The sequence below is a fragment of the Thalassophryne amazonica genome, chromosome 15 (genome assembly GCF_902500255.1).
Source record: "Thalassophryne amazonica chromosome 15, fThaAma1.1, whole genome shotgun sequence".
Lineage (NCBI taxonomy): Eukaryota > Metazoa > Chordata > Actinopteri > Batrachoidiformes > Batrachoididae > Thalassophryne > Thalassophryne amazonica.
This window is the reverse complement of record NC_047117.1, coordinates 730,405-742,872: the sequence shown is the minus strand read 5'-3', so window position 1 is coordinate 742,872 and position 12,468 is coordinate 730,405.

The following is a 12,468-nucleotide window of genomic DNA, read 5'->3' as shown; positions in this document are numbered from 1 at the left end:
CCATCCTACCCAAAAGCTTATTCAAAGCAGCTGCAATTGTGACGCATGGGTTAACGCATGTGTCGACAGGGGGGATGGTATATATGGTAGACCAATACTTTACTACCTATGGATTTAATTTATACTCAAAAAATTTTTGTAAAGCCTGTGTTACCTGATTGAATCACAACCCACAGGGAAATATAAGACCCCGGAGAGGGCAATTCCCAAAACCACAGTATCCTTTTCAAATTGTTCATATGGACTTTATTGAACTAAATCGATGTGGACCTTATCAATACTGTCTAGTATTAATTGATGCCTTTTCAAAATGGGTAGAAATTGTTCCATCACAAAAAGCAGATGCTTTAACAGTAGCAAAAGCATTGTGTAAGACAATTATTCCGTATTATGGAATATCAGAGACATTGTACAGTGATAATGGAACACATTTTGTAAATGAAGTTGTACAAAGAGTAGCAGAACACATGAAAATTAAGTTAAAACATCATTGTGCTTACCACCCACAAAGTGCAGGATTAGTGGAAAGGACAAATGGCACAATAAAAATAAGACTAAGGAAATGTATGGAAGAGACAAAACGAACCTGGATTGAATGTTTGGACCTAGTAAAATTTATATGAGAATAACACCAACACCATCAGGTTTAACACCATTTGAGATACTTTATGGACGACCATATCGTCTACCAATTTTTGACATGGATACTAAAACAGCAGATTTTATGAAAAAGACATTAACACAGAAAGAGATAACTCAAACACATTTACTGCCGAATAATTTTGATCTCCCACAGGACGGCCTTCCAGTAGTCCAGCCAGGAGACTGGGTGTTCATCAGAGTGATTAAGAGGAAGAACTGGTCCAGTCCTCGTTGGGAAAGTCCATACCAAGTGCTGTTAACAACACCAACTGCAGTAAAGATAGCGGAGAGATCAACGTGGATACATCTAAGTCACTAAGATACAGCGTGTGTTGGCTGCCTCCACAATGTAAGGGGAAGTCTGGCTACAAAGGGAGTCTATTTAATTAGCAATAGATTGTCTCAATGCCAGTGAAGCAGGGAGATCCTTGCACTATTAGGAGAGGTTGGTTAACAACACTGTATCCTAGCAATCATGACTGAACTACAGCAGACCCCGGAGTGGCGTGCTCAGCGCCGCCGCTGCCGGACTGTTGGTAGGGCAGCCGGTTGCGTTGTGATCTTAGTGTGTTTCCTGTTCCTCGGATTCCTGGCCTGGTGGTTGACCCAAGAATTGCAGCTCACTGTGGACCGAGCCAGAGAACAACGGAAGCAACGTCAGAAGAGGTTTATTCATAATGTGAATGAGACAGATGGACACCCTCATATATACCATACTAATATGTGGTACAGATATGTTCATTTATTGGCTGTGGAATTACATGTTACTAATTGTTATGTTTGTTCGCAAATGCCTATATCCTCAACACACCCAGCTCTGACGGCTAAACCGTACTCTGCTAGGGTGACAGAATGTCTTATCATACGGATGCATAATCAAACTGTATTTTGGGGGCAACAGTTCTCAGCAAATCTGACAAGACGTAATACCACTTGCCTCAGTGCAACCACTTATATGATAGGGATTTCAACAGAAGACATACAAGCGTGCCCAAGTGCTGCTCCATTGACTAGACTGAAGGGAAATGCAAAAATATCATCACATGTTAAATTGTCATCCCGATTTGACCCAAACGTATGTTTTATCAAATAATTTAAGCCTAACCAAAACATAATATGTGGATGGTACTTATCTTCATCACCTTGGACGGGGATGTAATTATACAGGCTCCTGTCCATGGGGAACGGATGAATCATGTGCTTATGTTAGTAAGTTTTTGCTACCACCTGTAAATGGTACTCCGGTGTATGATGACATCTATTGGCTTTGTGGTTCCAGACTGTACATGAGTCTCCCACCAAATTGGGGTGGTGTGTGTGCACCTACCCAGGTGACTGACCATACATATGTGGTAGTGCCAAGGACCTCCACAGAGAAGAATGGCAGCACCAGACGGAGGAGATCGATATACCCAGATGTGTTACCACATGATCACGTGGGGCTCGGATGTACCAAAGGACCAAAAATTGTGGTCTGTAGGAGATAAAATAGCACATTCATTGCTCCCCTGGATAGGAGTGGTAAAAAATTCATTAATGATTGAAACTCTGAATTATCGATTGGGTCTGTTCATGAATGTAACTGAGAAAATAGTAGTAGCTCAAAACACTGAAATAGATGCTTTACGTACCATGGTGATGCAAAATCGCATGGTTTTAGACTTGCTTACTGGTTCACAGGGAGGAGTTTGTGTTCTGCTGAACACAACATGCTGTACTTTCATCCCAGACTCCATTTATTCAGTGGATGTGCAGGACGCATTGGAAGAGCTGAATAAACTTTGTGATGCAATGCATAAAGACACCCTAGCCGTGAACCGGTGGAATCCCTGGTCCTGGTTGACTTCAGGACCATGGTGGCAGTTACTATTGAAAATGGTGACACCAGTTATTATAGTCCTAATTCTGATTGGACTTTGCATGTGTTGTGTGATCCCTTATATCAAAACAATGGTTGGCAAAATGGTGTCAAATACATTTGTACAGTGTAATCTGGCTTTCCAACAAACTATTCCAAAATATCAAGCATTGAAACAGTCAGACCTTAGTGGAGAAAACTATAATGACTGTGTTGAGAATTATGATAATATTGAAAAGCTCACAACTCCAGTGGTGTGTGTGTGTGTGTGTGTGTGTGGTGTGTGTAGTCTGTGTGCTTGTGTGGTGTGTGTAGTCTCTGTGAGCGTATGGTTTGTGTGGTGTGTGTGCGTGTGTGGTGTGTGTAGTCTGTGTGCGTGTGTGGTGTGTGTAGTCTCTGTGAGCGTATGGTTTGTGTGGTATGTGTGCGTGTGTGGTGTGTGTAGTCTCTGTGAGCGTATGGTTTGTGTGGTGTGTGTGCGTGTGTGGTGTGTGTAGTCTCTGTGAGCGTATGGTTTGTGTGGTGTGTGCATGTGTGGTGTGTGTAGTCTCTGTGAGCGTATGGTTTGTGTGGTATGTGTGCGTGTGTGGTGTGTGTAGTCTCTGTGAGCGTATGGTTTGTGTGGTATGTGTGCGTGTGTGGTGTGTGTAGTCTCTGTGAGCGTATGGTTTGTGTGGTATGTGTGCGTGTGTGGTGTGTGTGGTCTGTGTGCGTGTGTGGTGTGTGTAGTCTCTGTGGGCATATGGTTTGTGTGGTGTGTGTGTGTGGTGTGTGTAGTCTGTGTAGTCTCTGTGAGCATATGGTTTGTATGGTATGTGTGCATGTGTGGTGTGTGTAGTCTGTGTGCGTGTGTGGTGTGTGTAGTCTCTGTGAGCATATGGTTTGTGTGTAGTCTGTGTGCGTGTGTGGTGTGTGTAGTCTGTGTGCGTGTGTGGTGTGTGTAGTCTCTGTGAGCATATGGTTTGTGTGTGGTGTGTGTGCATGTGTGGTGTGTGTAGTCTGTGTGCATGTGTAGTCTGTGTGCATGTGTGGTGTGTGTAGTCTGTGTGCGTGTGTGGTGTGTGTAGTCTCTGTGAGCATATGGTTTGTGTGTAGTCTGTGTGCGTGTGTGGTGTGTGTAGTCTGTGTGCGTGTGTGGTGTGTGTAGTCTCTGTGAGCATATGGTTTGTGTGTGGTGTGTGTGCATGTGTGGTGTGTGTAGTCTGTGTGCATGTGTAGTCTGTGTGCATGTGTGGTGTGTATGGTCTCCGTGCATATGTGGTCTATGTCGTCTGTGTGCTTGTGTGGTGTGTGTAGTCTGTGTGCGTGTGTGTAGTCTGTGTGCATGTGTGGTGTGTGGGTGTGTGGTGTGTGTAGTCTCTGTGCCTATATTTGCAACTGGATGTATATAAATACCTACCAACATCTCATAATGATACATATTTCCATATGCGCATATTTAAAGACAAAGATAAATAATTAAATCAATAAATGTGAGTAATAAATGGATATATGAAAGAACTGGTGACTATCAAGGCCCTTCGTCCTCCCTGTAGCCTGTGAAAACCATCTTTTTGAACTGGGTCATGCTTGGACATTGTTTGAGCTCCGCCCCCAACCTGTTCCACAGCTTCACTCCACATATTGATGTACAAAACTTTTTTAAATGTCGTATGTCGTAATGTCGTTTAGTTTATAATCCCCCCCCCCCAAGAAAAATTATAATTCCCATCTCTGTTAAAAAAAAAAAAAAAAATCTATTTTTGACTATTTCCGAGAAGTAGATTATTTTCTGCTTTATACATAATGTTACATGTATACATAAAATACATAATAGTGCTGTTTGGAAATGAACCAGGTCATTGAATTTTAATGTTTTTGGTTTAAGAACAGTGAAGTTGTTCTTTGTAACTGCCATTATGAATGATCCTTTTTGTAGTATAGATGGTGAATGTAGTACATTTATAAGTACTGTCCCAAACCTCTGCACCGTCATTTAATTATGGTAGACTTCAGATTTCAGACAACTTTATTGATCCCAAAAGAGGGCAATTATGTTTACACTCCAATTACCTCAGACAAGATACAGCGATTAATCCACAATTATTACTTGTTTACCGTAATAATGACACACATCAAAATTAAAGATAACACATATACATTTGACATTGTTTGTGTGTACTAAACTTGAAGCAGTCCGTCATCTGAATTGAGGTAAGTGGGTGAAGGCCGCTGCAACTGGAGTCACTCCGCCGCTAGCTTGGGGGGAACGGGGACCTGCCGCAGCTAAAAACCGCACAGCCCCCGGAGGGGGAAGGGGTGGCGTGAGCGGTGGCCGGGATGGGGTGAGTGATGGGGGAGCAGGAAGGGAGGTAAAGGGAAAAATGGAGCATGCTTCAGTCTTGTCCATGTGTAAGTCTGTCAGTTTATTGTCTTTGTGGGTTGAGATGAGAAGGAGCCAAATAATCTCACCAGAGCCTGAAGACATTCTTCTGGAGGAAAACAGTGGGCAATTTGTCCTTGAGGCTAGATAAGCCTGGAGTGTTGTGGTTGAGCAGTGAAAAACACTTTTAACAGTTCCACTTGAACAACCAAATCCCAATTATGAATTAAGAATATTCACCGGCCTCTGAAATCTTCAGCTTGAACTGCAAGGCGCATCTGCTCCAAGATGTCATCCAATTTGCATCTGCGTTCATTGCAGTCTGAGAATGCACTGCCTTGCCAACCTCGTTAATCATGATGGACAAGTGAGGGGCCGTGGTTCTTGATGCTGCCATCTTGCCAATTTTCCAGTAGATCAGGGCAGCACATAAGCCAAAAAGTACCAGCCCTGCTAACATGATACCAAAAATGAATAAATCCTTGACGTCCTCAACGGAGAAAGGCACCAAGCATGCAACACGCCAGGACCCCCAAGAGTCGAGGACATCCAATCCAATCCAGTTTATTTATAGAGCACATTTAAAAACAACAAAGTTGACCAAAACGCTGTACAATGACATAAAATAAATCAACAAATAAATAAATAAATAGATTGGCAACTATAAAAGTTTTTAAAAACAATAAAATCATCAACCCTCTAGTCAAAAGCCAAAGAAAACAAGTATGTTTTAAGACGAGATTTAAAAACTAGAGGTGACTCCGCCTGCCTGATACAGAGAGGCAGGTCATTCCACAATCTGGGACCAACAACAGAAAAAGCTCTATCACCTCTACGTTTGAGCTTTGTCTGAGGAACTACAAGCAAAGCTTGATCTCATGACCTAAGAGAACATGATGAGGAATAAGACACGAGCAGGTCAGACAGATACCGTGGAGCAAGATCATTAAGGCATTTAAAAACAAACAATAAAATTTTAAAATCAATACGATAGCGAACAGGCAGCCAGTGAAGGGAAAAAAGAATGGGCGAAACATGGTCATACCTCCGGGATCCAGTCAAAAAACGGGCTGCAGCCGTGCAAGTGAGGCCTGGCTAATACCAGCGTACAGCGCATTACAATAATCCAGCCGAATCCTAACAAAAGCATGGATTAAAATCTCCAAGTGATGCCTTGAAAGTGAGGACTTAATCTGAGCTAGCTGCCTCAGATGAAAGAAACTTGCCTTCACAACAGCACTGATTGGTTTATCAACCTTAAAATCTTTATCCATTCTCACACCAAGGTTGCAAACTGTAGATTTAATACACTGTGTCAACGGTCCAAGGTTTAGTGAACCACAACTACCTACATAGACCGCAGGATACGTTCCATCTGGGCAGGTAGGATCCCCCAGTCCTGACCTTCTTGTAAAAAAAATGGTGTCAATAGCGTTCAGAGACCAGCTGATCAATTCCATGGTTAATCCAATAGTAGTCCAATAGATCCAGAATCCAATATAATTTGAGGAATTCACAGTCTGGTGAAGTCGGGACTTGAAGGTTAAAGGCAGAGAACAGAGAGAACAGAGATAAGGGAGAGTGGAGGAGATGCGACTGCCCTTGTCGGAGTCCCAAGCTGAAAGTGATCTGATGTCACACATGACTTTACAACTCACATGTTGCAGTGTGACGCGGTTTGAACAGATCCATCCGCTACTATCTCCATTTATTTGATTTGTTCGCTTATTCAGGGATTGTGTGTTTATATGTACTTTGTATGTATGTACTATGTACTGCATGTGGATGGCTCTACTGGTGGTTGGCTCTCACTGCGGTATTGTATCACTTCCTGTTCCGGAGCACAGCAGTGTTTCTGCTGTATCTGTTAGCTGTTTAATCTGCATAGTTAAATTGATCTAGTTAACTAGATAACGATTTGCTTCACAGTGTAATCTTCACGTGCCTTAACTAAAGCACTCCGTCTGCTGAATCACCTCTAAATTATTTACACATTATTCACTTTGTGTGTATTTAGGAATCCGCTATCTTAGCGCAGCTACTAGCTCTTAGCCGGTTTAGCATGGCGGCTTCTCCTGTCTCTCCCGCACTTTTCTGCTCTGGGTGTGAAATGTTTAGTTATTCCTCAGCCTCCTTTAGCAGCAATGGTACTTGTAATAAGTGTAGCTTATTCTTAGCTTTGGATGCCAGGCTGGGCGAATTGGAGACTCGGCTCCGCATCTTGGAAAATCCTACAGCTAGCCAGGCCCCTTTAGTTGGTGCGGACCAAGGTAGCTTAGCCGCCGTTAGCTGTCCCCCAGCAGATCCCGAGCAGCCGGGAAAGCAGGCCGGCTGGGTGACTGAGGAGGAAGCGTAGTCCTAAACAGAAGCCCCGTGTACACCGCCAACCCGTTCACATCTCTAACCGTTTTTCCCCACTCAGCGACACACCCGCCGAGGATCAAACTCTGGTTATTGGCGACTCTGTTTTGAGAAATGTGAAGTTAGCGACACCAGCAACCATAGTCAATTGTCTTCCAGGGGCCAGAGCAGGCAACATTGAAGGACATTTGAAACTGCTGGCTAAGGCTAAGCGTAAATTTGGTAAGATTGTAATTCACGTCGGCAGTAATGACACCCGGTTACGCCAATCGGAGGTCACTAAAATTAACATTGAATCGGTGTGTAACTTTGCAAAAACAATGTCGTACTCTGTAGTTTTCTCTGGGCCCCTCCCCAATCAGACCGGGAGTGACATGTTTAGCCGCATGTTCTCCTTGAATTGCTGGCTGTCTGAGTGGTGTCCAAAAAAAATAAGGTGGGCTTCATAGATAATTGGCAAAGCTTCTGGGGAAAACCTGGTCTTGTTAGGAGAGACGGCATCCATCCCACTTTGGATGGAGCAGCTCTCATTTCTAGAAATCTGGCCAATTTTCTTAAATCCTCCAAACCGTGACTGTCCAGGGTTGGGACCAGGAAGCAGAGTTGTAGTCTTACACACCTCTCTGCAGCTTCTCTCCCCCTGCCATCCCCTCATTACCCCATCCCCGTAGAGACGGTGCCTGCTCCCAGACCACCAATAACCAGCAAAAATCTATTTAAGCATAAAAATTCAAAAAGAAAAAATAATATAGCACCTTCAACTGCACCACAGACTAAAACAGTTAAATGTGGTCTATTAAACATTAGGTCTCTCTCTTCTAAGTCCCTGTTAGTAAATGATATAATAATTGATCAACATATTGATTTATTCTGCCTTACAGAAACCTGGTTACAGCAGGATGAATATGTTAGTTTAAATGAGTCAACACCCCCGAGTCACACTAACTGCCAGAACGCTCGTAACACGGGCCGAGGGGGAGGATTAGCAGCAATCTTCCACTCCATCTTATTAATTAATCAAAAACCCAGACAGAGCTTTAATTCATTTGAAAGCTTGACTCTTAGTCTTGTCCATCCAAATTGGAAGTCCCAAAAGTTTTATTTGTTGTTATCTATCGTCCACCTGGTCGTTACTGTGAGTTTCTCTGTGAATTTTCAGACCTTTTGTCTGACTTAGTGCTTAGCTCAGATAAGATAATTATAGTGGGCGATTTTAACATCCACATAGATGCTGAGAATGACAGCCTCAACACTGCATTTAATCTATTATTAGACTCAATGCTGGGATAGGCTCCAGCTCCCCGCGACCCTTAATTGGACTAAGCGGTAGAAGATGAATGAATGAATGAATGGCTTTGCTCAAAATGTAAATGAGTCCACCCACCACTTTAACCATACTTTAGATCTTGTTCTGACTTATGGTATGGAAATTGAAGACTTAACAGTATTCCCTGAAAACTCCCTTCTGTCTGATCATTTTTTAATAACATTTACATTTACTTTAATGGACTACCCAGCAGTGGGGAATAAGTTTCATTACAGTAGAAGTCTTTCAGATAGCGCTGTAACTAGGTTTAAGGATATGATTCCTTCTTTGCTATGTTCTCCAATGCCATATACCAACACAGTGCAGAGTAGCTACCTAAACTCTGTGAGTGAGATACATTATCTCGTCAATAGTTTTACATCCTCATTGAGCACAACTTTGGATGCTGTAGCTCCTCTGAAAAAGAGAGCCTTAAATCAGAAGTGCCTGACTCCGTGGTATAACTCACAAACTCGCAGCTTAAAGCAGATAACCCGTACGTTGGAGAGGAAATGGCATCTCACTAATTTAGAAGATCTTCACTTAGCCTGGAAAAAGAGTCTGTTGCTCTATAAAAAAGCGCTCCGTAAAGCTAGGTCATCTTACTACTCATCACTAATTGAAGAAAATAAGAACAACCCCAGGTTTCTTTTCAGCACTGTAGCCAGGCTGACAAAGAGTCAGAGCTCTATTGAGCCGAGTATTCCTTTAACTTTAACTAGTAATGACTTCATGACTTTCTTTGCTAATAAAATTTTAACTATTAGAGAAAAAATTACTCATAACCATCCCAAAGACATATCGTTATCTTTGGCTGCTTTCAGTAATGCTGGTATTTGGTTAGACTCTTTCTCTCCGATTGTTCTGTCTGAGTTATTTTCATTAGTTACTTCCTCCAAACCATCAACATGTCTATTAGACCCCATTCCTACCAGGCTGCTCAAGGAAGCCCTACCATTAATTAATGCTTCGATCTTAAATATGATCAATCTATCTTTATTAGTTGGCTATGTACCACAGGCTTTTAAGGTGGCAGTAATTAACCATTACTTAAAAAGCCATCACTTGACCCAGCTATCTTAGCTAATTATAGGCCAATCTCCAACCTTCCTTTTCTCTCAAAAATTCTTGAAAGGGTAGTTGTTAAACAGCTAACTGATCATCTGCAGAGGAATGGTCTATTTGAAGAGTTTCAGTCAGGTTTTAGAATTCATCATAGTACAGAAACAGCATTAGTGAAGGTTACAAATGATCTTCTTATGGCCTCAGACAGTGGACTCATCTCTGTGCTTGTCCTGTTAGACCTCAGTGCTGCTTTTGATACTGTTGACCATAAAATTTTATTACAGAGATTAGAGCATGCCATAGGTATTAAAGGCACTGCGTTGCGGTGGTTTGAATCATATTTATCTAATAGATTACAATTTGTTCATGTAAATGGGGAATCTTCTTCACAGACTAAGGTTAATTATGGAGTTCCACAAGGTTCAGTGCTAGGACCAATTTTATTCACTTTATACATGCTTCCCTTAGGCAGTATTATTAGAAAGCATTGCTTAAATTTTCATTGTTATGCAGATGATACCCAGCTTTATCTATCCATGAAGCACACACACCAATTAGCTAAACTGCACGATTGTCTTTCAGACATAAAGACATGGATGATCTCTAATTTCCTGCTTTTAAATTCAGATAAAACTGAAGTTATTGTACTTGGCCCCACAAATCTTAGAAACATGGTGTCTAACCAGATCCTTACTCTGGATGGCATTACCCTGACCTCTAGTAATACTGTGAGAATTCTTGGAGTCATTTTTGATCAGGATATGTCCTTCAATGCGCATATTAAGCAAATATGTAGGACTGCTTTTTTGCATTTGCGCAATATCTCTAAAATTAGAAAGGTCTTGTCTCAGAGTGATGCTGAAAAACTAATTCATGCATTTATTTCCTCTAGGCTGGACTATTGTAATTCATTATTATCAGGTTGTCCTAAAAGTTCCCTGAAAAGCCTTCAGTTAATTCAAAATGCTGCAGCTAGAGTACTGACGGGGACTAGAAGGAGAGAGCATATCTCACCCATATTGGCCTCTCTTCATTGGCTTCCTGTTAATTCTAGAATAGAATTTAAAATTCTTCTTCTTACTTATAAGGTTTTGAATAATCAGGTGCCATCTTATCTTAGGGACCTCATAGTACCATATCACCCCAATAGAGCGCTTCGCTCTCAGACTGCAGGCTTACTTGTAGTTCCTAGGGTTTGTAAGAGTAGAATGGGAGGCAGAGCCTTCAGCTTTCAGGCTCCTCTCCTGTGGAACCAGCTCCCAATTCAGATCAGGGAGACAGACACCCTCTCTACTTTTAAGATTAGGCTTAAAACTTTCCTTTTTGCTAAAGCTTATAGTTAGGGCTGGATCAGGTGACCCTGAACCATCCCTTAGTTATGCTGCTATAGACGTAGACTGCTGGGGTGTTCCCATGATGCACTGAGTGATTCTTTCTCTTTTTGCTCTGTATGCACCACTCTGCATTTAATCATTAGTGATTGATCTCTGCTCCCCTCCACAGCATGTCTTTTTCCTGGTTCTCTCCCTCAGCCCCAACCAGTCCCAGCAGAAGACTGCCCCTCCCTGAGCCTGGTTCTGCTGGAGGTTTCTTCCTGTTAAAAGGGAGTTTTTCCTTCCCACTGTCGCCAAGTGCTTGCTCACAGGGGGTCGTTTTGACCGTTGGGGTTTTTCTGTAATTATTGTATGGCTTTTGCCTTACAATATAAAGCGCCTTGGGGCAACTGTTTGTTGTGATTTGGCGCTATATAAATAAAATTTATTTGATTTGGATTGTAGCTGCTGGACCGGTCTGGACCAAAACGTCTGGGGCGGAGTTCTTGTCCCAGTTCAGCACTGAACATAGACAACCGGCCCTGAATTGTGACAGATACTGGCCTCCATTTAGGAGTGGGAATTCCCACTGCTAAACGACCAATAGGAGAGCAGCACTTGCGCCACATCAAAGTGAGGCTGACGTCAGTGTCTTGGCTGCCAACCAATCACAGGCAAGGAGAGAGAGGTCAGTATCCGGCCCAGTTCTCAGGCTCAGCTGAACATGGGTTCAGAGGTTAAAGGAAGCAGCTTCAGGGAGTTTTCCTTAAGGCAGCAGGTGGTTCCACTGATCAGCTCGTCTGGTGGGCTGAAGTCTTGTTAGAATCAGCTGACTGACGGTCTTCTCTGTTTCACTTTGACAAATAAAGCTTTGATGTCCTAAAACATTCCCGACTCCTCAGCTCCTTAGTGCCCACGCCGCCTTCATCTCTGTGCTCATTAAGGCTTCGGCCTGTTTCTGACATTAGATCCAAGCCGTATTTGACTTCTGGGTCTCATTACTGTGCAGCGACAACACCGGCAGCACTGAGGGTGATGGGTGTCGGCTCCCCACTGAGCCGGAGCCCCCGCAGACACACGATGACTCACAGCAGCTGGAATCTTTCTTTAAGTGGACCAAACACACGGTCAAAGATTCAGATTGTGTTTTGACACATTGCTGCTGCTGAGACATTTGAATGTTGGTTCATCGGTTCCTGACCCAACACGGACAAACGGTGACAGAATCAGAGCCACTTAGTTTTTGCTTCATCTTCCTCCAACTTTGCTTAAAGTAGACCTGCATTGAAATAAATGTGGTCAGATTTCAGAAAGAAATAGCTGATATGTATTTATAAGACCCTTGTGAATGCAGTAAAGTAAATCTGTAAGCCCAAATTTGTAATTCAGCGGAGAAATCTTTGTTGAAAAATGACAAATTTGCAGCTAAAATTTAGCCCTCTGTGAAAACTGTTTGTACATCCAGGTCATTGCAGTGATGTGAGGCAGAAGACGGAGCGCTCGCGCCTTCAGTCCGATCCCGCATTGAAATTGATTTTATCTGTTAGTAATGTTACTGTTA